The sequence below is a fragment of the Astatotilapia calliptera genome, chromosome 13, assembly GCF_964374335.1.
Source record: "Astatotilapia calliptera chromosome 13, fAstCal68.1, whole genome shotgun sequence".
Taxonomy (NCBI): domain Eukaryota; kingdom Metazoa; phylum Chordata; class Actinopteri; order Cichliformes; family Cichlidae; genus Astatotilapia; species Astatotilapia calliptera.
This window is the reverse complement of record NC_137434.1, coordinates 24397733-24421443: the sequence shown is the minus strand read 5'-3', so window position 1 is coordinate 24421443 and position 23711 is coordinate 24397733. Positions and strand designations below refer to the sequence as shown.

Genomic DNA, 23711 nt, shown 5'->3' with positions numbered 1-23711 from the left:
AACTTAGCGAGATTAGCAAAGTCACTGTTCCCGTTGTTGATTTGCGTTGGCTGGAAAGGTGGAGTGTAAGGGGAAAAGCTCATAGGTTGCGGTGTGGTACTTACATACCTTTGGCCACATTTTTCTTGGGTATCAACAGCTGGTGTCAGATGGCTGCCAATCTCATATTTGATGTCCTGTTGATTTACCTGTGGGACATATTGAGGTGAAGTGGCTGGATCGGGGATTGGACTGATGTCACATTGTTTTATCGGCGTAAAGTGTTTGGGGTCCGGCAAGTCTTCTCTGCGATGCTCTGGTGAAGAATATCCAAGATAACTCTGTAGTCTGTGTGACTGGGTTGAAGCTGGAAGCTGGAGTAGAGCGTGAGAGTTCAGCGCTGGTTGTGAGTTCTCTTGACCCTGTCGTGATTCCCCATATTGTTTTTCTGACACACGAGATGACCACATTTCCCCGCTTACCTCCTCTGCTATTGCTGCTTCAAATACATTGGCTTCAGCGAGCGCAGCTTCTGCTTCCTTTTCTTCTTTTAGTGCTTCTAATGTAGCACTTAACTCTGCTTGCCTCATTTTCACCTCAATCTCCCGTCGTGTAAACTCTGCTCTGGCGCGTGCTGCTTCGGCCTTTGCCCGTGCTTCGACTGCTGCTTTGGCGAGTGAGCTGCGGGATCTGGATGTAGATCCAGAGCAGGTGGACCGTACCTCCAGCTGCTCCTCCTCTGCTGACAGCATAGTGGCGTCTGGGTCAGATGTCTGGAAGACTGCCTCCTGAAGTAGCCGTTTCGCCAGTCTTTTTACTGTTCTGCCCTCGCACTTAACTAGGCAGACAGACAACCATCATCCCATGTAGAAAAACCACACCGTTGTTCCTTTCTGGTGGATTTATTTGATTGGATGCATAGCATGGCTTTGTCGAAATACATGAATGGATGAATGGTAAAACTGTAAACAAACACAAAATATCCCATGTGAGCTAATATAAGCAAACATTCTTACAATTAGAAGATGCTATGACCTGTTACTATGCAAAGCAAAGCAGAACGAAACAAGCTAACAAGCTAACGTTAGCGGTTAGCTAGCGCTAATTAGCGTTTAGGCTAATGACTAATAAAGCACATCATTGAGTCAATTTGCTTCCTCAAAATATCACAAACAACACACGGCAGTTAGTGCTAACATAAAACACAACAATACTGCCAACTTACAGACTGTGCTGGCTTAAGAGGTAGCATAGGCAGGCACAGGAGTAGCAAACTGTCCTTCTCCCGTTAGACAGGAAGTAATGAGAAGTAGCACTTCCGGTAGAATGTCAAAATAAAATGAACAGTGTGCCAGAAACGAATAAAGATTGCATGAACTTGTATAACACTACATAACATGAGTGGTGACTCTTAAGGAGCCAGAACACACACTATCCAGAATGTCAGTGATTTAGTAGTTCATCTAGATCATGATACATCACAGTTCACAAATTATTGCTCATAAAAAAACTAATGTGATTTGACTTGGACTTTTTGGGGTAAAAACCCATTACAAGATCGTCAGAACTGAGAGGTAACATAGCAGAAATACTTCAGTGCAGTTCTTAAGTAGAATGTTTATTTTTCCTTTTATTTTACTTTACTCCCTAAATGTTAACACAAATGTTCTCTCTACTACTTTCTAATCTTACATTTTCAAAACAAGCTTCCAAGTTTTGATTTAAGACATTTGAGGGGAGTTATTTCCTGGCACTGTAGCTCTTCAAACACCAAACCAAAGCCAACCTAAACTGGGGGAAAATAACAAATAAAAGACAATCCCATTGGTGTATCCATTGTTGGTGCTTATTGCACACAAAGAGATAAAAGAGGCAAAAACACATGACCCGTGTATTAATTGTGCTATACTCAGGTTAAAGATGGGCAGAACTATCTGGAATACCATTTATGGTTCAAATGTCCTCAAGTTTTGGAATATAGTACTTCAACATCCAGCCAGAGCTGCAGAAGTTAGTTAGTTAGTTTGCAACATATCGCTGGAATGGAGCAAAGAGCTGTGGCAGTCAATGTAAGTTTGAATAAATTCCAACGGTACTGTGTTCTGAATGATGGATGAAGGGGTGGATGACAAACATCCGCTACATGGTCCTTCAGTTGGATGGGCTAAAAATGCCTTTTATCAAAGAAACCTTTGAATGTGATGCATGTAAATGTACAATGCATAATGTGGCTTTTATCATTCATAAAGTCAATGTGCTCGATCGATGGCATGAAAAGGAAAAAGGTCAGGCTACTTAGTGGTAGTTAACTGCAATCAGATGTTTTCCATACAGAACCGAGTATCTTAACACATCAATCACCATGCTGCCTTTTAATGCCAGAACCCATTTATGAGCACTGGTACTTCCAAAAAGCAGCTGGGCTTGTTAGTTGTCATGCAAAGGTACTGGCTTCAAAGGTTGCACTGAACCCAGGACATGATGACACATTAGAAACGCTCTTGATTTGATTGCTGATTTCCATTTGGCTGCTGTTTTGAATACTGTTGCTGTGTCACACTGTCACAGCTCACTGGAGGTCTCTTGAAGGGAATTTTAAAATTTGATTCTTACTGTGAACCACAAAAATACTGAAAACTGAAGTTGTCATTATAAGTTGTATTATCTAATTTAAGATTTGACAATAAGCTCATTATACTGTACATACCATTAAGCTTGCACATATTTTTCTAAATCAACACAGTATGTATAAAAGACTCCTGTTGTCCTGTTGTGCTGATGTGAATACAGCTGGTAGGTAAACAATACAACTAGCTATCTTACAAGATTTTCTACAGTATGATAGCTGGGATTGGTTCAGACAGTAGGACTTTCTTGTTGGAGAAATATATAAAATCAAGAGTGATATATATACAAAACAAGAGAAAGGCACAAAAGAGAGAACAAAGTGATAGAAAACAGTCCTATTCAGAGCTCTTTGTTAATGCAGACTCACCAGGAGTTCGAATATTTGATATTAGCATGTTCTCTAAATATTCATTAGCGGGAATTCTGTGACTGAACTAGACTTCAGGGGATAAAGTTGGATGGAAGCAGCAGATCTCTATCAAAAGAGGAAAAACTGGCCTCTCTGTAAATTCAGAATTTTGCCATTTAGTTATCTTTTGTATATTTTTAACTGGTTAGCGAGCCTATTTCTGCCCTTTTTTGGGTGGGTAGGTCATTTTTTTTCATATTCTTTTGTCCTAGCAGCATGTCCACAGAGATGTTTCTAAAATATTTCTAACATTTTATTAGTTTTATCATGCATATAGTTCTATACTTCTGTCTTTGTCTCTGTGCCAATCTGTGTGTGTATGAGTGTCTGTGGATCCTCTTAGTGATAAACTGTATAAATCGCTGTCCCCATTGATTGTTTGGATGTTTGCGTGATAACTCAGACATGCTACAGAGAGCCATAAGAGCCATAAAATCAAGGGGGAAAGATCGTGTATGCCATCAAAGGAACAAGGTTTCAAAATGTTCAAATGCAAATGCAATGAATGTATACAAGTGCATGTGTATCTAAATGTTTTTAGATTTAGAAAACCTTTGGGGGGAAAGAAAGGAGAGGGTTAAATTATAATGTGCATTTTATTAGGACATTAAAGGTTTGCAATTCTACACTTCTTCTAAATTTACCCATATATGGCAAGCACATACCCCGTCATGCGCATATATAGAGCAACACGATGTGTTGTGGTCCACTAAATCTTGATATTATTACGGTGTAGTGAACATGAATTTGTAGGTCTCGTATACATTGCTTACTATTTAAGTGTATGTGTTTGTGTGTGTGTGTGTCTCCGTGTGTTAGATGAAAGTAAAGGACATCTTGCCATTATCATGCTGCACTGAACCGTGGCTGTGCCCAAAATTGCTCAAAGGTCAAATTAGTTCCATTTGAAAATAATAAGGAATGAGAAAAGCTGTTTGGGCTTTTTGTTAGTGTGTGTGCGCGCGTGTGCGTGTGTGTGTGTGTGTGTGTGTGTGTGCATGTGTGTGTTTGTAAGGGAACCAAGAATCTTTATCACCTCAGTGTTAATTCAAGATGTTTTATGGCATCCATAAAGCGTCAGCAGATGGCATGATGGCCTCCTCTCCTGCAGTTCACTGTTTACTGTCCTGTTGGTTAAAATGGCTTAAACCATAAATGACTAATGATGATGGCTGCATATCTGTGTGTGTGCTTACATGTGTGGATATTTGCTTAGTTAAGTGAATGAGCTGCTGGGCACAGTTTCAGCATTATGACATCATTTGCCCTCAGCTAGACAAGAACATCCAAAACTGATTCCCTGGACCGATGACGAATCATTTTTGTGTTTGTGTCTCTTAAAAGGTTATAGAAGACTGTGTTCCTCATCAAGAGACTGATGAGGCATGACTTTCAATATATATGTGTAGGTCTATATGGGATTAAAGTAAAATATATGTTTCATTGAGTTTATTCAGTTGTGGCTGTAGTTACATCCACCCTTAAAAATGAGAGATGAAAGCATGTTTTTCAGTCTTTATACAGGGACTACAGCCCCAGTTGGAGACCACTTTGAAAGCCGATTTCACTGTCTATCTGAATTATGGGTTTGGGTGAACAAAAAGCTTTAGTTGGTACAAATGCATTTCAGGATGTTTCCTTGACAACACAGTCAGAGTTCAGTACCTGTGAGAGGAGTTTAGAGAAGGTTATGCAAAGCAACAGCTTTAATTCAAAAATCAGTGCAGAAAGACAGTGAATCCAGTAGAAAGGCAATATGTAACAGTGTGGTTTGAAAATCAAGAGACAGTATTGACATTTTGGAGAAGTCAAAGGAATCTTAGCACCCCTAAAAGAGGCCTAAGCTTCCTTAGTAGTAACTTTAAGCGTTATTAAATACAATAATGATTATGCTGCATTGCATCATGCAAAACAATAATAATATTTGTAATTAATGATATTAAAGGTACATGAGAGTGCCTGCTCTCATCAGTACAACTGGTTTAATCCTCTATCTTTAATCTATAACAGGTTGTATAAGATGATTGTTAAATCATTTACCATCGTTTCCCAATCAGACACCATTGTGAAGCAGACTGCCACTTTGCCATCCACAAAAAAAGAAAAAGATTTCAGAATAGAATGCATATGACGAACATCTTCCCACTCACAAGGCTCTGATCTTTTCTTTGATTTGTTGAACAAGACAAACCCAACATATGAAAGATTATTTTCCTGTGTTCTGATTATTGTCTTGAGAGATTATTTCTATATGTTGAACACCAGTGCTACAAAGTAGGACTCCACTTTATTCAGGCAACTTTAGGGTTAAAGGTGGTTCCCTCCTTGTCCTATAAAGGCACCATATTGCCATAATGTTTTATGCTGTAGGCTTTGTAGCTCTGGAGCAAGCTATGTTCCAGATTAGAGATCAGCTGGTATGAAATCACTCCCTGCTGGCCAATCAATTCCCCAAAGAGTAGTGTCACCATTCCTGGAAGAGCCCTCAGATCTCTCTAATACTAAACTACAATCACACTGCTGCTTTGCAGATGTGTTGCTTACAGTCTTTATTCAGTCTTTATATCTTCATATTATGTTTTTTACCTGCCTTTGTAAAATTAGACACTCTGCTGCCAGTTGACATCAAAAAATGTAATTAATCAGATGATGCTAACCAGTATTGGTCAAGTTACATGAAAAAAAGTAATTAGTTACTAATTAATGATTACTTATCCAAAAAACGAATCCTGTTACTTTACTGATTACTTAATTAGATACTTTATTACTTAGTAACTTTTTAAAAACATGATACACAACTTGAATACCTAATAGAGCAATAGAGCTTTCAGCCCAATTCTATTTTTTCTGCATAATCCATCATATAAAATGTAATCAAATGAAAAAGTCTCTTTTTAAAAATTGTTTTATTAGTTTTAATCTTTTAACTTTATGCACATTGCATCTAGCAAAAATTAAATTATATGGAAGAAGAAATTTGTTTAACATTTAAACCTATTTTCTGCATATTCCAGCATATTCAATAAAATAATTTTTTGTGTTTATCTCGCTCTTTCAGATTGATGCAAGTAAAACACAGCAAAAAATAAATAAAATCAAACACTCAGCTGCACTGAGTCTTGTTGCTCTTAAATCTATTTTCACCTGTTTAACAGGAGTGGGGCAAGTGGAGGTTTGCCCGGTGCCGCAGCAGTCATGTCAGTGAATTTCACATTGCCGTGCCAGTTTGCTAGATGCTTGCTCAGATTTGAAGTTACATTTTTTGCTGTAGAAAGAAGTTTTCCTCCCATGCTGAGTACAGCGGACGCTAATATTTTTGTAACTTTTTAGAGAATCAAACTCTGCATGGTTGCACTCCATATTATCCATATGATCCATTGTTGATCTACACACGTCTGTTGCTGCAATGGACGTCACACGCACTTACATCATTGTCATGAGACTAACAAACAAAATAATGGTTTAGAAATGCAGTAGCACAGCGTGCTTGTGGGAAAGCAACAGTAATCAAATTATTTTTTTCAAGTAACGAGTAAAGTAAGGGATTACTATTGCAAAAAAAGTAATCGGATTACAGTAGTGCCCATCTCTCATGCTAACACAACTCCTTGCATGTGAATGTGTGGAGGAAGCCTGGGATAATTTAATTGATAACCAGCTTGGTGTGACCCTGACTGCTGATGGTAGGCTCACTGAATGCAGATAATTGAAAGATACCCTTGCTATGTAAGCTTGTTTCATAGTGTAAGGCCTTGGCCACTAAGAAATCCAGAGCAAAAGATAAAGTAGACCTCTTAAACATTACATATATATGCTGAGTAACAATCTAGTTTTTGTAGCCTGAAACTTTGAAGAAGCTTAAGTGCTATAATCAAAAGCACCAATTCAGCAATTAATTTCACTATGTAGTCTTGTTTTTCAATGTCTGTTTCAGGGATGAACTTTGTCAATCAGTCCAACTTAAGCCAATCAAAGTTAAACATAAAGCTCAGTTTAAGTAGGGAGCAGAAACGTCCCTCAGCAGTTGTCCCATTGTCAGTGCTAATTTCAAAGGTTGATAAAACTGTTGCTGTTAAAACCCCGCCTGAAGCACCCCCTGTGCCAGTAACACACAGACGCTGACTTTCCCTGTGCAAATATAGTTTTGTAATGGGAATATATCACTACAAGCCAAATTCAAAACCGCAATGTCAGAAGTTACATGACACGTGCTCTCACTTGCTTTGTCCCCACCCCAGTGTCTGTTTTAATGATAGGCTGTGAAGCATTAGCGCCAAGGGTGTCAAAGTTCTGCTCGGCTGTCAGAGCTCCTCTGTGAAAGTGTAGATAGATACAAAACGTGACTATAATTACAACACTTGTCATTTATGTAGAACAAAGCAAACCGGGGAATGAGAAGAAAATTGAAACACAGAAAGAGAGAAACCCAGCTGAGATGGAAGAGATATTCAGGTAGAAGCTTATACTATTGTTCCTCTTTGTAAACAGCATTATGAGCACTGCATATGTTCTTTTAATGGCAAATAGATTTCAAATATGCACACACAATTTACTAATTTCTGGATTTACACTGCTTAGTTAAATTAGATTTAAGCAGATGTTTGTAAGTTGTCCAGATTGATTGATTTTGCAGCATGTTTCACAGTATGAAAAAAATGTAATGTCACATGTAAAGACCCAATATCTCATTTAAAAACATGAGGACTTACATATAAGCTTTAAATTTCCAGTTTATCAAACACCACTGAGCCGTTCTCACCTTTTAATACAACCTGTCTTCTTCCTCCTTCTTTCTCCATCTCTGAGTGAAGTTAGCTGTTTTTTATTTTCTCTCCCTGTGAAATACAGCAGCTGGACCTTTAAGCTAGCAACACACTGTGCGACAAATTGTAGACATAGGCTGTGTGTTTGCTGATGTTTGTTGAGCTGAGAACAGAAATGCTGTGTTTGAAATGACCTGCCACTTAATAAAAATCATTCCCTGGGCTCAAAGATTAGTGATGATTACAAGGAAAGTTTCTAAAAAATAAAAAACAAAAAACAAACATGAATTTAAAACCATGGTAATGATAAGTGATTAAAACAAGCATCAGAATCTGGCATGAAAATGCTAATGAAGTTTAAAAGAATAATATGGTAAAAATATGTCAGGTGGGAAAAAAAGCTGTCATGGAACACATGTTTAAAATATCCAGTAAAAAAATAAGATACCATCCATATTCTCCCGCTTGTCGACCATCATCCTGTGCTGCCTTCATCACTGATTGACCTCTAACCATCCAAAGATCCAGCCTCTCCTGCAGAAAGTAGCAAGCCTTGCATACTGAAAATGTTTAAAGTTTTTCAAAATAAAGTTTTAAAAGAAAAACAATGTTAAAGCCAGCATGATAACTGGAAGTTCTTTGAGCAACAATTTCACTTTTACAAACTGTCCTATCAAAAATAAACAACAACATGTACTATTGTAATTTATGTATAAATTAAAATAATTAATTAATCTTTTTCCATTTCTGTCCAAAATAACATATTGAAATATTTAATGTCTATCATTATCACTACAAAATTCACAGGGGGTCGTATAGCTATATTCTGAGTACACCACATCTCCAACACCCTAAGCTAAATTGTTGAAAGTAAAGTGCTTAATTTGGAGGCAAATACTCTAAATATCATTAGCCACATATCTTATTTTGAAGTATAACTAACTATATCTAGTTCTCTATCCATATTTACAATAATAATGGGCAGCTTATTTCAAGACAACCTTACTTTTATGCAACCCTAATTTTCACAACTACTGCGAGTATTATTAGCCAAGCTGACATTAGCTGCTAACCTACTGTTAGCTTCTCTTTTAGTGGTTTAAGTTAATAAGTAGAAGAGACACAGTCCTAAATGTACCAAAAGGATTAAAAAAAAGGTTTTTACGTATCTTGCAGTCCTACAGTAGTAAGTAGAATGTGTTTGATTCAAGATATAGTGTGCAAGCATGGATCTGCAAGCTAAAAAGGAGGCAAATGAAGGCTAAAATTAGCAGCTGGCGCCCCACTTCTTCTTTGTTGAGGGATAAAATTGAAAGTGCAGACTCCCAGCTTTTGATTCTGAATCATCAGAATCAACAGCATAGTCATATTTTTGGTGGAATCATTGAGACTTCTACCACTCACGCACAATTTTCCTGCATGCTTGCATGTCTCTCAAAAGTGACTACACTATCATCAAGAATGTGACTAAATCTCAGCAACCAAAGCTTAGATTTCTCTAAAATAAAAAAATAATAATGTCATAGAATACGAAAATAACCTAAACTTTCATAAAATCTAAAAATCAAAACTTTTATATGATTTTATTAGACCTACATGACTTTGGAGATCCACCCAGGGGTGCTGCAGAGCTCGAACCCTCAGCCTTCACTAGCTCACGCATGCGTCCTCCTAATCCAGTTTGTTTGAAGACTTCTGTTCTTTTTAGATTGTCATAAACCAGATACAAGGGGAAATGTATGCTGAATAACACTATGATGTGGTATCCACTGCCAAATAAATAGGAATGATTTTTTTTAAGCACAGCGAGGTTATTCAGCCAACGTGCATTTTTTCACCATTATTAAACAAGCGAATCATTCCCAGTATATTTATATAGTCTTTCTTCTTCGTAAGAACACAATCCTGGGATCTGATGTCTGAAAATGTTGCTGGCGGTCCATGACCCTTCACTGTCCCTGACCCTCAGTAGGGGAAACAAGCGCTTCCAGCCAGGCTAACAGACAGATGGACAGAGACAGCGTAACAGGATTATTTTATGGTGGATGTGGTTCACTGATCTTAATTGTAGTGTACATGGTGTGGCTCACAGCTACATTGCTCCATGTCAATGAGAATTAAAGTTACAGGAGTTCAAAGTAACTTTAATGTTCATCTGCAGTGCCCTCAGCTCCACATGGTTCCACTTTTATCTGCCTGCTAACTCTTCTCAGTCTGCATGGATTCCACTGCAGGCCACAGTTTACTCATTACACTGTTTACTGAGCAGGGCAAACATATTTAGAAAACATTTTCTTATGTTTAGGGGCACTTGTGCCCATAAGCATAGCACTGACCTTCCACCTGTTTCATTGGAAAAGCTCAATTAAAGGCTTGATGCAGAAAGGACTCAAATTAAAGAAAATCAGGAGAAAACAGAAACTCTGATAATGCATATGTACGTACATAGATATGCATGTGTGTATGTATGCGCCTCTGCTGGGCCTTTCCCTTTCCCATGCCTTTCCCTGCATGTGTCCCTATATTTTTGTAGGTTCGGTTACTCCAGCTTCCTCTCATAATTCAAAGATATGCATGTCAGGTTAACTGGTAATTGTTTTCTGCAGTTGTGTGCGTGAATGGTTGTTTGTCTCTCTTTGTGTTAGCACTGAGATAGAGTGGCAACTTATGCAAGTTGTGCCCTGCCTCTCGCCCTGTAGCATCTGGCACAAGCTCCAGCAACCCCACGACCCTGAATAGGACAAGCGTGATGAATGGATGGATATGTGTGGCTAATATAAACCTAATTCAATTCGATTCAATTCAATTTATAAAGCGCCAAATCACAACAACTGTTGTCCCAAGGTGCTTTAATTAAAAATAGATATAATACAATGAGTTGTGAGTGTTGTGGAATCGCTTGAGGGTTAAAATTGGTCAAGCTGCAGAGGAGAGAAAATGGCGTGAGGAAGGGATTTCATGAAACGTGACATCACAAGTGGAGCATTCCCATAAAGTTTGCCCAGTGGCAACACTTAAGGGGTGTTTCTGTCAGTTTCATGCTGACATTACAAGCTATTGAGGATCATTCTGCTCTTGCAGAGAGGACAGAATTTTTCATGTGAGGCATTAGTTCATTCTTATCTAATAAGTGAAGATGCTGACAGTTTGGTTAAACCTGTTACAAAGAGATACAATATGCCGCACAGCTCCCACTGCTTTGATATTACCTGAAATCACAGAACAATTGGCAACAACAATGGGAATAATTTGTGCATAATCATGCCATGTGTGAGATTTTTAAATAGGCTCTACTTAGGAACTCCTTTGTTCTGCCAATTTGCATGAAGTTACCATGCAAGAATCACCCAGTAATTTGTTGACAACCATTTTGAATTCTCAGATTTGGTATTCTAGCCCTCTGGGTTTGGAGCCAGTACCATACGGTGAGTTTTGTGTTCATCAAAGTAATTCATGGGGAGTTTCTTTATCCACAAAGCCCTGCATTTTGACACTGGTGATTCTAGCTAACTCTCAAGTGGCCACATAAGGAATGTTTTTCACACTCCCACATTACCTTTATATTTTAGCCCTGAGGGTTGCACCTTTGTTTTGAAATAAAGAAAACTGCAGTATTAGATAAATGCTTGTGTTGAAGATAGTGCAGATGTGACCAAACAAAGAGCCACATCCAATCACGGATACATTTAGGGTACAAAAATTAATTTAGGTTTACATTTTACACTAGATCTGACTATGGATGAGAAACAACTATCCATATCTGACACTTAATCAGGAAAAAAAGGAATTGTTGTCCAGGTTTTTCCCAAGACCCAAGTTTATCATATATCTATTAATCTGTCTGCTATGGTTGAGATAGATCCTGATTTGCTGATTTGGCTATAATGTATAATGTAAAACTTAACAGAAACAAAGCATCTTAGATTGACTGAGGCAGTAAAGCAATAGATTATAAAAGAAACAATTATAAAGTTTTCACTTCATACAAATACAAATTTAAATGGAAGCATCCTAAAATGGAAAAAGGTGGTAAGAATTGCTCTCCAGCAAAACACTTGTGCATTAAAATTGGGCTTGGGATTGCACCCATGCATTTAGATGTGCTTGTGAGGGGCTGGAGAGTCAATCAAACATGGCCAATTTATATTTGCCAATCAACCTCCATTTATAACTGTTTATTTCAATGTTATTATTGAAATACGAGCTTGATAAGTCCATTATTCGAGCTGCAGGTAGAAGTGTTTGGTTTTGAATACACAGAATTACAAACTGTAATGCTATGAAGATAGAAAGCTTCTCCAAAAATTCTTAATTTACATCCTCATCTTTGAAAGCCTATTGCCACTTTCAGAGAGTTCAAAATAGATGCTGTTACTGGAGAAAAAGATCATATTTTATCTGAAAGGATTGTGCTAAGAAGAAGTATGTCTGCAGAGGACAAAGCACTCGGACTGGATGTAGAAAGCGTTTCTACTTAAGGGAAATTATGACTGCTGTAAAACATCCTCTCCTGTAGCGCAGCGGCTATTAAGTGTTGGATTCAGTCCATGTTCTATGAACAGGATGCTTGAAAAGACCGTTGGTGTATGCGGCATGACTCATTCTGGATGGATAGAGAAACATGATGTGAATTCTGTGTTTAGTATTGATCCGGTTTCACCGTGACCAGATTAAAAATATCTCTGGTTGCTGTGTGTTGATAGGGTTTGTATGCTTTTTTCCCCTCACCATTGCTGCTTTTTTGCTGTCGGATTTTAAAACGGTATTATGCATGTAATCTGACGTTGGAACCATTTTTTGTGACCACGTTTGTTGTTTGTTCCTACTGACTGAAACGATATATACAGTAGAGTGTCCACATTTAAAATCTGTTCTGGCCACTCCAACAAAACCGCTGAAAAAGCCTGAGACTGAGTTGCCCAAATAAATGTTGCTTCATACAATAACTGCCATTTTTAAGCACAATGTTTCTCTACAGCCATGAACACATTTAAACAGCACAGTGACAGTTTTATAATTACACAATTAGCTTTACTGAAAAACACCAGCAAACGTTTTCATGGACTTATTGCTACTAAAGCCTCTTAATTTGAAATCTGACTATACGTTGTAAAAACAGGTTGCACAAATTACCTACGGAGGCGATTGTTGTGAGGAGAAAATTTGCACAAGAGCACCCATAATCAAAGATGGTCTGGTGTATGGTAGCATTAATTAGCTAATGAAATGTGTTGCATTTAGAATATGAGATCACAAGCTTTAATGGTGGGGCTAATTAAAGATTTTACACACACTGCCGCGCTTATTTTATCCTAAACAGCCACCGACTTCACAAAATAATTATGCTTGCAACAGCAAGACATGAAAGGATATTAGCCCAAGTGACAGTATGTTTAAACATCCTTAGAATTTGAAGGGGTTAAGTTCATTCTAAAGTTAATTTCTTTCTCTTGTTGCAGTCCTCTCTGACTGTCAGCTAATTGTGAGCCAGCAATTATAACACGAGCCATTTTTATCTCATAGTAAATAATTCATCAGCTTACATTATTCAACAAGTGTAATAAGTGCAAAATACTGGTTAAATTAATAATTGAATGGCAATCATTAAAAAGAACACATCTCTCTCTCTTTCTCGTTTTTTTCCTGTCTAACTGGTCTAACTTTGCATGACTGCAGGGCATTTAGGCTGCTCGCTCGAGCCGTGCTGTTTGTGTTCTACTTGATGCTGCATTACTCACTATAATGATATCGATGTATTCTCTGCTAAAGCTCACAATTAACTCCTTTGCACAAGTGTGGAGTATAGAATATGTACATTTCGGATCTTCTTTCTGTGTCATTTGAAAATAATGACAGACACATTCCCTGAGTTAAAATATTCACAAAAATGACACCACAGGTATTTTATTTGCCTGCTAAATATGAAACTATCAACTACCAGATGCCAGAAAATTGGTACATAATGTTTTAAGATAAAAAAGAAAGAAAAGAAAAACAGCGAGAAAGTTTATGTTTTAATATTCTGGGCATTTTTAGATACACTTTAAAATAGAATCAGTTAGATGCTGATCCTGATCTTTTTCCCTTGTAAGGTAACTACTGTTGTTCCATTGGCTTATCTCCAGAATCTGCTTATTTTATATGTTTATGACAACAAAGGGTGCAGAATAGCCCACAAACAATAACTTTACACAAAAATAAAAAGCCTTTGTGCCTTTTCTAATCTGCAAGTAAGCTAAACTTAGCTGACTGTGATGTAACTGTAATAAGTAAGATCTTTTCAGATGAGCCCAAACAGTGTCTGGCTGTGTCATCCCAGTGTCAGACAGAATGAGTAATTATGAATAGTCCTGGCCATGGCCAGCTCATCATCACTGCAGGTGAAAATGTGACACTGTCTCCAGTTTTGGCTGCTTGGCCCTGCTCCTTTTACCACTCTGTGCGATGACACAGTGTGTCTGACATTAAGATAAGTCGGCAGAAAGAGACAAATAGTAGATGATGAACAGATGCCCACAGGGAGGGTACTGTGGCAGAGTGAGGTTCAGATTAGGTTAAATGTTGAATATATTTGGATGTCAAGCAGTAAGATGTCGTGCGGTAAATGAAAAGCACTTATCTGAAGAACAGGACAACTGCAGCTAATATAAGCAAAGCCAAAGTACAATGTTAAGCTGTTCAAACTCTTCAAAATGTTTATCAGGATCTAGATGACATAAAGACTGAACCAATGCTTAAGTATACGGTGTGTAAGTAGTACAATTCTCAGCTGATGAAATTCAAATTCAAATTCAAATTTTATTTGTCACGTACACAGTCGTACACAGTCATACACAGTACGATATGTAGTGAAATGCTTGGACAACTGCTCGTGACCTAAAGAAAACAAAAAAGGAAAAGGCTATGAATAAGATAGGAAATAAATATGAAAAATTAAAAAGGGTAAATTTAACTAGGAAGGAATAGAATATAAATTAAGGTTAAAAATGAAATAACTGTACAACACAAATTAGATGATGATGAGATGATCTTACTAAAGTTATACAGCAGTTAAATCATGCATTAGCTGCAGTATCCACAACACCAGACCAAAATAAGTAAAGCAGCAGAGGTTTTCTGCTCCACAAAGAACTGCGAGAGATCGACTGTCAGCAGCGTGATGTAGAATCTAATAAGCTCCAACACAGATGTTGCCAAAGCACTTGTTTCTCTTCAAAAAAAAAAAAAAAAAAGAAGAGGATGGACCCTGAAAAGTGAACAAAACAAATTCAACAAGAGAAGGCTTGTAACTTTAAGTTCCCCTCTTTAGCATATTTTTTGACAGAGGTGACACTCACTTTTGTCTCCTGTCTTCACCATCTTTTTTCTAATTTTTTGACTTAGCCTATGATTCATTTGTTCAGACGGGGATGAATGTTATATAACTGTAAGAGACACTATGAGTCCTTGGGCTTTAAACAGGGGGGACTCTTAACCATAAAAAAACTGAAAACTAATACATCTCATCACACAAAAGTGGAGAGCCGCTGATGTGTGTGTTTACTGCTCTGTAGTTTCTCTTTCCTAAACGTTGTCTTTTGTTTCATGCATTTTAAAAACTGAATAATTCCCATTTATCTCTCATTCTTTACTCAGTGCCTATATGATTTTCAGCTTATATATTCAACCCCTTTGTCTTCAGCACTTTATGTCTCATTAACTTTGTGTTGCTTTTCTGCTTCTCTGGCTTTTCCTCTTCTTTTTTATATGGTCTTAAATTATTTTCATTTTTTTAATCTCTCTGTTTTTTTTTTCAGGTGTGCAGACCATATCTGCCTGAAAATATATGCTGGCTACCTTTGCAGCTAGCATGTGCTTGCTTTTCTCCTATGCCCTTTCCTTCTTTTCCTCCTCCTTCTTTCATTTCTGTTGCACTTAAATTGTTCAACCTCTTTATTTCTTTTCTTTTTTGACATCGTCATCCTCATTTTATGAATCACTACCTTCACCACTGCCCCTCGCTTCCTTCGTTCTTACAAATTTCTTTTCATTTACTGTATTATCTGAAACTGCCCTATCCTCTTTACTTCCTTTGCTTCATCCTGTCTTTTATACTGCCCTTGCCATTTTGGACATGACCACGGACTGACATTTATAGAGCTTTTCTGCCTTACTGCCCCATCAAAGAGTTTTTGTTTCCTTCACTCATGACTGCCACCTGCCTCCTTCTTTTTTCTTTTTTCAACATTTCCTCCCTATTTATGTCTTTATAATCCCTATGTTCTTTTATAAGTCTATTAATTTCTCCTGCATTATCTCTTCCCCGTGATTGTGACTTCTTCCTTACAAATAAATAAACTCCTTTCCAGTTTATTTTGCTCACATTGATTTTCCTCCCACATTTTCTCTGCCTTTCAGTTCGCTTACTCTAACTTCTCACTTGGTAACTTTCTGCATTTTTCCCCATTTCCCACTCACTCTGTTTACTCCTTTCCATCTTTGCTCACTCCAACTCTCCCAAATTGAGTCTCCATTATAGTTTTTACAGTACATGTATCTTTTCCTTCTCCACTCCTTGAAGACAAATGTTGAAGTGCAGTGAATTTCATCAGATTCCTCCTCTCCTCCACCACCTCTTACTAAGCCTCTCTTTTCCTCATTTCCTCTTTCTGGGAACAGTAATGCTTTTTCCTACTCACTGACTCTTCCAGTTCCAATCACCTCCTAAATAACAGCTTTATCAGAAAACCTGTCAAGCTTGTCAGCAGCAAATAAGAATATTCACACAATTTACTTAAAGATATCCTCTCTCCAGTTGTTTTTGAGTGCTAGATATCACTTGCTTTCACTGAGGGCTTTTCAGATGACATGTTACATCTTGCAGGAGAGGTCCTCTGTGAGCTTCTGATTGCCTTCATTTCACAAAATAGCTTCTGATATTAGAACAATTTAGCTCTGGGCTTATTAGGTTGAATCAGATAGTCATAATAGATTTGAGTCTGCAATACATTTTAGGATACTTTTGGAAATAGAAGTTAGTCACTAAACAAAAACACCATGTTATGGATTTAGGAAAAACAAAGCTACTACAATTGTTGCTTCTGGAGATATCGGTAAAAGGTCAAGTTGCTTACATCAGGCCCTTTTAACTGCATTTAAAAAAAAACACCATGGACCAAGCCAGTTGCCGGGCAGGATAAAGTAAAAACTATGAAAAACTGCAGATGTTAAAAAAAAAACATTCAGTTTTCACAGTAGGAATTATGGTAAATAATTATCAATTCAAATAAAATCAAATATGCAAAGCGACCCTGAAAGTAGCTTACTGTTAAATCTGGCATTCCAAAAATCACTTAGAGCAGAGAGTACAATGCATTTATTTGCTCTTCAATTAACATAGTGTTAGGATTTGGGGCAGATCTGGGAAATCTTTGTCTGTTTAATTTTCCCCTCCCTTGTTCTCTCTCTCTCACACACACACACACACACACACACACACACACACACACACACACACACACACACACACACACACACACACACACACACACACACACTTTTCTTAGAGAGAGGTGGGCAGATTACCTGAGCCTCCATCCACAGGCAGAGCTGCCTAATCCTTGGTCTGCTCTCTCACACCTGTGACTCATTGCGTTCATCGGTAAGGTGTATTTAAGTACACACAAAGACTTACCTGGAACCGAATCTCTTTCTTTCACCTCTGAGCCCCAGCCTGCTCACTAGCTATCACTCTCATGCTTCAACACACTTCACTGACAATTAAGGACTCAAAGTTTAAATTGATTGAGCAATTGCAGCCTTCCTCTTCACTGTCATTTGTTAACTACCTCTCTCCGTCTTCGCAGACTCTCCTTGAACACTTCTTAGCAATCGTTAGGGTAACCACCTGTCCTCTATTCATCTTAATCCTGGTGTAACTAAGACTCTGTGAGCCTGCTCCTTGGGTCTCGTCTCTTTAAAACCATGACACAGCATATGACTTTCTTAGAGGCAAACAAGCTCTAGGGGGAGTATATTCATTCAGTTTCTTACAACACATTGTTGGTGATTTTAAAAAAAACTACTGTTGGTATTTACAAAGAGAGCACAGTGACAAGATTGCATGTAAAAGGTGGGACCTCAGAGATTTTTGCAACCGACCCGCTTGCATATGCATTTTTCAGATTTCCTCTCTAAAGGTGTAAAATATATCAATGTATAAGAAATAAAAATAAAATAAAGTACAATAGTATTGCATTTGAATAAAAGTATAGAAATATAGAATACAGAAAAGAATAAGAATCAATAGATTCAATGGTACACTTGTCAGTTTATTTGGGATATTACACTAAGATGTGACGAAAACATACAAATTACCAAGGCACCTCATCTTAGATTTGCTTTACCTGGAACCTCCAACCAAATGGAGTCACATAATATGAGCAGTAACAAGGTTTCTGTAACGCTTCAATTTTTGGTGTCAGGTTCTTTTCAACAACTGTGGCTGGAATTTCACAGCCTTCGCAGTGGGGTCCACAGTGAAATGAAGTGAAATGGCTTAGGGCAGAGGGATGACTACACTGACTTTAGACCCTATCTGGAAAATAATCTGGCCTTTAATGGACATCAGGCACAGGTCTCAATATTAGCTCTTCATTCATCCTGATGTTTTAATTGGCTTGATAGCTGATAGCAAATGCAGATCTCATGAGATGTGCTTTTCTGATTAGAAGCTGCTCCTGTCGTGTTAATAAATTACCCGTAGTTGAATATATCCCTTAGTTTGCAACTTTATTCTACATAGATTTCCAAAGTCTAACCCAATAAGACGAATGAAATTATTCTCCTATTGTCTGATTTTGATGTGCCCATGTGAACTGTAGCCTTAGTTTACTGTTCTTAGCTGACCATAGCTAAGAGTGTTTGTGGTCTTCTGCTGTAGTAGTCAATCTTTAGCCTAAAGTTCAATATGTTATCCATTCAGAGATGCTATTCTGCACTTAGTTGTAATGAGTGGTTATGTAAGTTTTTGCCTCCTTCCTATGAGTTTGAAGCAGTCTGGCTATTTTTCTCTCACCCCTGGCATCAATAAGACATTTTTGATCTGAGAACTGCCACTCACTGGATATGTTCTGACCATTCTCAATAAATCCTATATGGTTGTGCAGGAAAATTCCAGTAGATCATCCGTTTCCTACAAAGCAGTGCCTAATAAAGAGGCTAGTGGATAATTATTTCCAGTTGCGGTTTAATTTTATACAAGTATAGCATATTATGTCATGTACTGTAAGTGTGACATTTTCTGTACTAAGAATAAGAACTGAGGAGCAGTCTAACTATTCATTTACTTCTTTTCTAGCAAGGAAGGGAATGTTTCCATTACAAATGTTGTAATATTGTAACACTATTGCAGCAATAGTATAAAAAACTAACATATAGAGCAGAATACTGACAAATACACTGAATAGTCATTTAATACGTAGTTAATTAGTGAAAACATCTTAATTTAATTTACAACCAAATATAAAGTTGTTGTTTTTTTCTATTCATATCAAGATAAAAGAAGAATTATTGGATATACTGTGGAGATAAGAATGGACGACACGGAGCTCTTAGTTCTCACTCCTTCTTTATTCCTCCCCACACATCAACTGAACACATCGCGCCGCAAAACACAGCAACACACTTCCTCAACACTGGGTGTGAGTGGAGCCCTCTAGTGGTCCACCACAGTTTTAAGAACCCACGGTTTAAGAACCCTGTATGGCCCATCATATGGTGGATGCAGCGGAGTCCTTTGGGCATCGTGCCTGACGAAAACAAAACGAGCAGAGTCCAACGACCTCAGAACAAAAGTGTCAGGCAGGCAGTGGTGCCAGGAACAGCAAAGTCCTGAGTCCTTTGGGGGGCAAAAAGGCAGCACAGATGATATCGAAACACGGGGTGGGGGCTCTCAGGTAAGAATTCTCCGGGGAACCGGAGGGGCTGGCCGAGGACCAGTTCAGCCGGGGAATCCCCGAGGTCTTCTTTAACCGCGCTACACAATACCAGCAAAACCCACGAAAGACGGTCGACCCAGTCGTCATCCTGTTAGCTTGCTGTGGTGCGGTGGACCTTGACCCCCAGGCCGTCAGCCATGGCAGAACAAAGCTCAGAAACAAACTGGGGGCCCCTGTCCGAGGTAATGTCAGCAGGGGGACCGAAACGCGAAACCCACGTTGACAAAAAAATGCTCTGGCCACCGTCACCGCTGTCGTGGACGCCAGGGGTACCGCCTCTGGCCACCTGGTCGTGCGGTCCACCACAGTCAAAAGATGCGTGAAAGCCTGCGACTGTCGCAAGGGACCAACCAGGTCCACATGAATGTGATCGAAACGCCTACCGGGGACGCAGAAATGTTCAAGGGGTGCCTGCGTGTGCCGGTGGATTTTCGAGCGTTGGCATGAGATACAAGCCGCAGCCCAGTCTTTCACTGTTTTGCAAAGGCCCGGCCAAACAGACCTGGCGCTAACCAGCTTGACCGAGGCCCGGACGCCTGGATGAGAGAGGGCATGCACCGAGTCAAAAATACGACGACGCCACTAAAGGGGAACCACCAGGCGGTGGCAGCCGGTGGAAACGTTGCAAAGCAGGCGCGGACCGCCGTCCCACACGGGGGTGTCCTCCAGCACGAGGCCCCTTTTTCGTTGACTGAAGGGCATGGACGTCCGGGACAGCACATTGCTCAGTGGCCATGGCAGCATAGTTGACGCCGACATACACTGGAGAAACCAACACGCGTGAGAGACAGTCAGCGACGTGATTGGACTTACCAGCCACATGCTGAATGTCTGTGGTAAACTCCGAAATGGCCGGCAACTGGCGCTGCTGGCGTGCACTCCATGGGTCAGAGACCTTGGACATAGCAAACGTCAAAGGCTTGTGGTCAGCGTACGCAGTACAGTTGCCACCCTCGAGGAAAAAACAAAAATGTTGTGTCGCGAGGTTCAGGGCCAGCAACTCCCTGTCGAAAACACTGTACTTGTGTTCGGCATCCCGGAGCGTACGACTGAAAAAGGCAAGCGGTTGCTAGAGACCTGAAACCCGCTGTTCCAACATGGCACCCACTGCCACGTCGGATGTGTCGGTGGTCAACACGATCTCTGCCGATGGAAACGGGTGGGCCAGCAGGGTAGCGTCAGCCAGCGCAGATTTGGCTGCGGAAAACGCCTGGATGCGTTCCGGCAGCCAGTCAACAGGATCTTTGGCTGTTTTACCTTTTAAGGCAGCATAGAGCGGCTGTAGCAGGTGGGCAGCTCTGGGGAGAAAGCAGTTGTAGAAATTGATCATCACCAAGAACTCCTGCAACGCTTTAACTGACGTGGGACACGGAAAAACCAAAACGGCCTGGACTCTGTCGGGCAACGGAACCACACCCTCAGCGGAAATGCGGTGCCCGAGGAAATCCAGAACAGGCAACCCAAACTGGCACATCAACTGGAAGGGTTGATGATCAGGCCGTGCGCTGCCAAACGCTGGAAAACCTGGCGCAGATGGAACTGGCGAAAAGGAGCTCTTAGTTCTCGCTCCTTCTTTATTCCTCTCCACACATCAACTGAACACATCGCGCCACAAAACACAGCAACACACTTCCTCAACACTGAGTGTGAGTGGAGCCCTCTAGTGGTCCACCACAATACCTTCGCTTTGTCCTGAATAGAAATGATTTTCAATTTGACCTCAATTTAAAATGACAACACATTTAAAAAGAACAACAATAAGAGCTAGGAGCAAAAGCTTTCTATGAAAGGCTACCAGGGAACTGGTAGAGGCAAGGGAAACAAAATATTTTAAGAATTAAGCAAATTGCTTCTTAGTTCACATATTTAAATTAAATAATTAAAATAATTAAATTTAATTAAAATATTAAATGTTCAGTCAAAGACTTTTTCTTACAACACTACTCCATGCTATTTATCTCTATTAGAATCAGAATCAGAATCAGAAAGGGGTTTATTGCCAAATGTTGAGCAGGTTTACAACATTAGGAAATTGCTGCGCCTCTGGATTGCAGCCCATCTTGCATCCAAAGTTCACTTAAACCAAATGAGTGAACAAAAACATCTACAGCCAGATCTGAATATAAGGTGCTTTTCATATGTTTTGTGAGAGATTCCCTGCACTAAGAAGAAGATTAGAAGAAAGCCAGGAAGGATTTGCTGACAGTTGTTAATTGGTTTGTACTGTTAAAGCCAGGTGCGATGTCACCTCCTGTCTGTGAGAGGAAAGGAGCAGGAGGAGCAAAAGGCAAGGAAGAGGAGGTGTCAGAGAGGGGACAGCAGGGAGCTGGAGTATCGATCCACGTCACGTTAAGATGACCTACAGACAACTCCGCTGGGAGAAGCTGTCAGCTCACTGTCTAAGTATATGCCTTCTCTTCCTGTTTGCTGCTAGTTTGGGCTTTTGCTCTCTCTACCGGTCTCTGACTCCTTTCTTGGGGTAAATTCAAGGCTCTTTTGAATTTCCTAAAGTGTGAGTCCAAACTATAAATAAATGTATTTGTTCAGCTATTCAGGACCTTCACCGTTTGCAATGGTTTATTAGTTCTGTACTATTGTAGAAACATGATGTTGCAACATGGCAAACTGTAGAATTTTTGCTAGTCGTAGTTAAAAAATTTTGATCTTAACACTGACATGACTAACATATGAAGGGATTGCTAACACTAGCTGCTTGTTTCAAACAGGTCGTAGCATTGTCTTGCTAAAATATGCAAGGCCTTCCCTGAAGAAGGTACTGCCTAGATGGGAGCAGGTGTTACCATATATACACCTTTCAGCACTGATTGTCCATTTCCACATGTGCAAGTGGCCAGTTCCACTGCACACCCATGCAATCACAGAACCAGTGCTGAGTACTGATAACAAGTCTAATGGCCCGTCTCCTCTTTAGTCCAGAGAACCATGTTTTCCAAAAATTCTGAATCATGTTCACTTTTCACGGTGGAGCTTTAATTAACCTAAACTGGTTTGCATAATGTTCCTCCAGCTGTTTCTCTTCAGTACCACTGAATTTTCCAGCCTTTTGTGTTGCTCTCACATGAGCTAATATTTTTATTGAAATGGTGGATTTTCTCATTTTAAACATTTGATGTGGTTTTTATGTTCTATTGTGAATAAAATGTGGTTTGCTGAGGTTTACAAGTCTTTGCATTCTGTTTTATTTGCGTTCTAAGTGTACACAGTGTCCCAATTTGAGATTGAGGGTCACTGAATATGAAAAACTCCATGCAATCACCAAGCAACCACCATTTCCCCCCTTTTTTTGTGGGATTGACACTTGACAAGACAGCACTATGTAACATCCTGAGAGCACGCGGAACATTCAGCAGACATGAACCAGCCATCATTCTCATTGACTGCCCATCCTCACCTCATCATCCTTTTGCAGACTTTTCTTTGCTATCACTCTTTTAATCCAGATGAATGGGATTCTGGAACAATAGCCTTCATGTCAAAACTTGAAGTCAAAACAAAAAGTGCTTTAAAATGTAACAGACCCTCACAAATCATTTAAAGACTTTGGAATGAGACTGTGTTTGTTTTAGCTGCAGGATTACGGAGAAACATCAACCGCAGGACTCCCAGAGTAATGCTTAACTTTCAAACATTGACTTCGATATTGTTATATTTTTGCTTGCATTGTTTTATTTTTTTTTTGCAGTTAAGGATTTAATACTTGGCTGCACTACTGTTTCTTACACTACAGTGTAAAAGGGGTTATAAATAAAGTTTTGTTGGGAATTTACTTTTTCTGACACACACAAGCAGACTAAAATCATTATTCTCACACACAGGCATCCCAACTTCTGACTCCCTGCCTAGAGGGAGACGGGAGTCTTTGACAGGCAATGTTATATATGTCTAATCTCCAAAGCCAACCTGGGAAAGATGGATGATACTTTTTTCTTTCCT

General features: G+C 39.3%; 1 long non-coding RNA gene across 1 annotated transcript; it reads right to left on the bottom strand.

Annotated features, from left to right (window-relative positions):
• Positions 1 to 865: 865 nt before the first annotated feature.
• Positions 866 to 1292, bottom strand: LOC113015803 (uncharacterized). Its single transcript, XR_013901053.1, has 2 exons — positions 1205 to 1292; positions 866 to 941 (listed from the first exon to the last, which is right to left on the bottom strand). It is a non-coding gene; the product is annotated as an uncharacterized LOC113015803 (long non-coding RNA).
• Positions 1293 to 23711: the final 22419 nt, after the last annotated feature.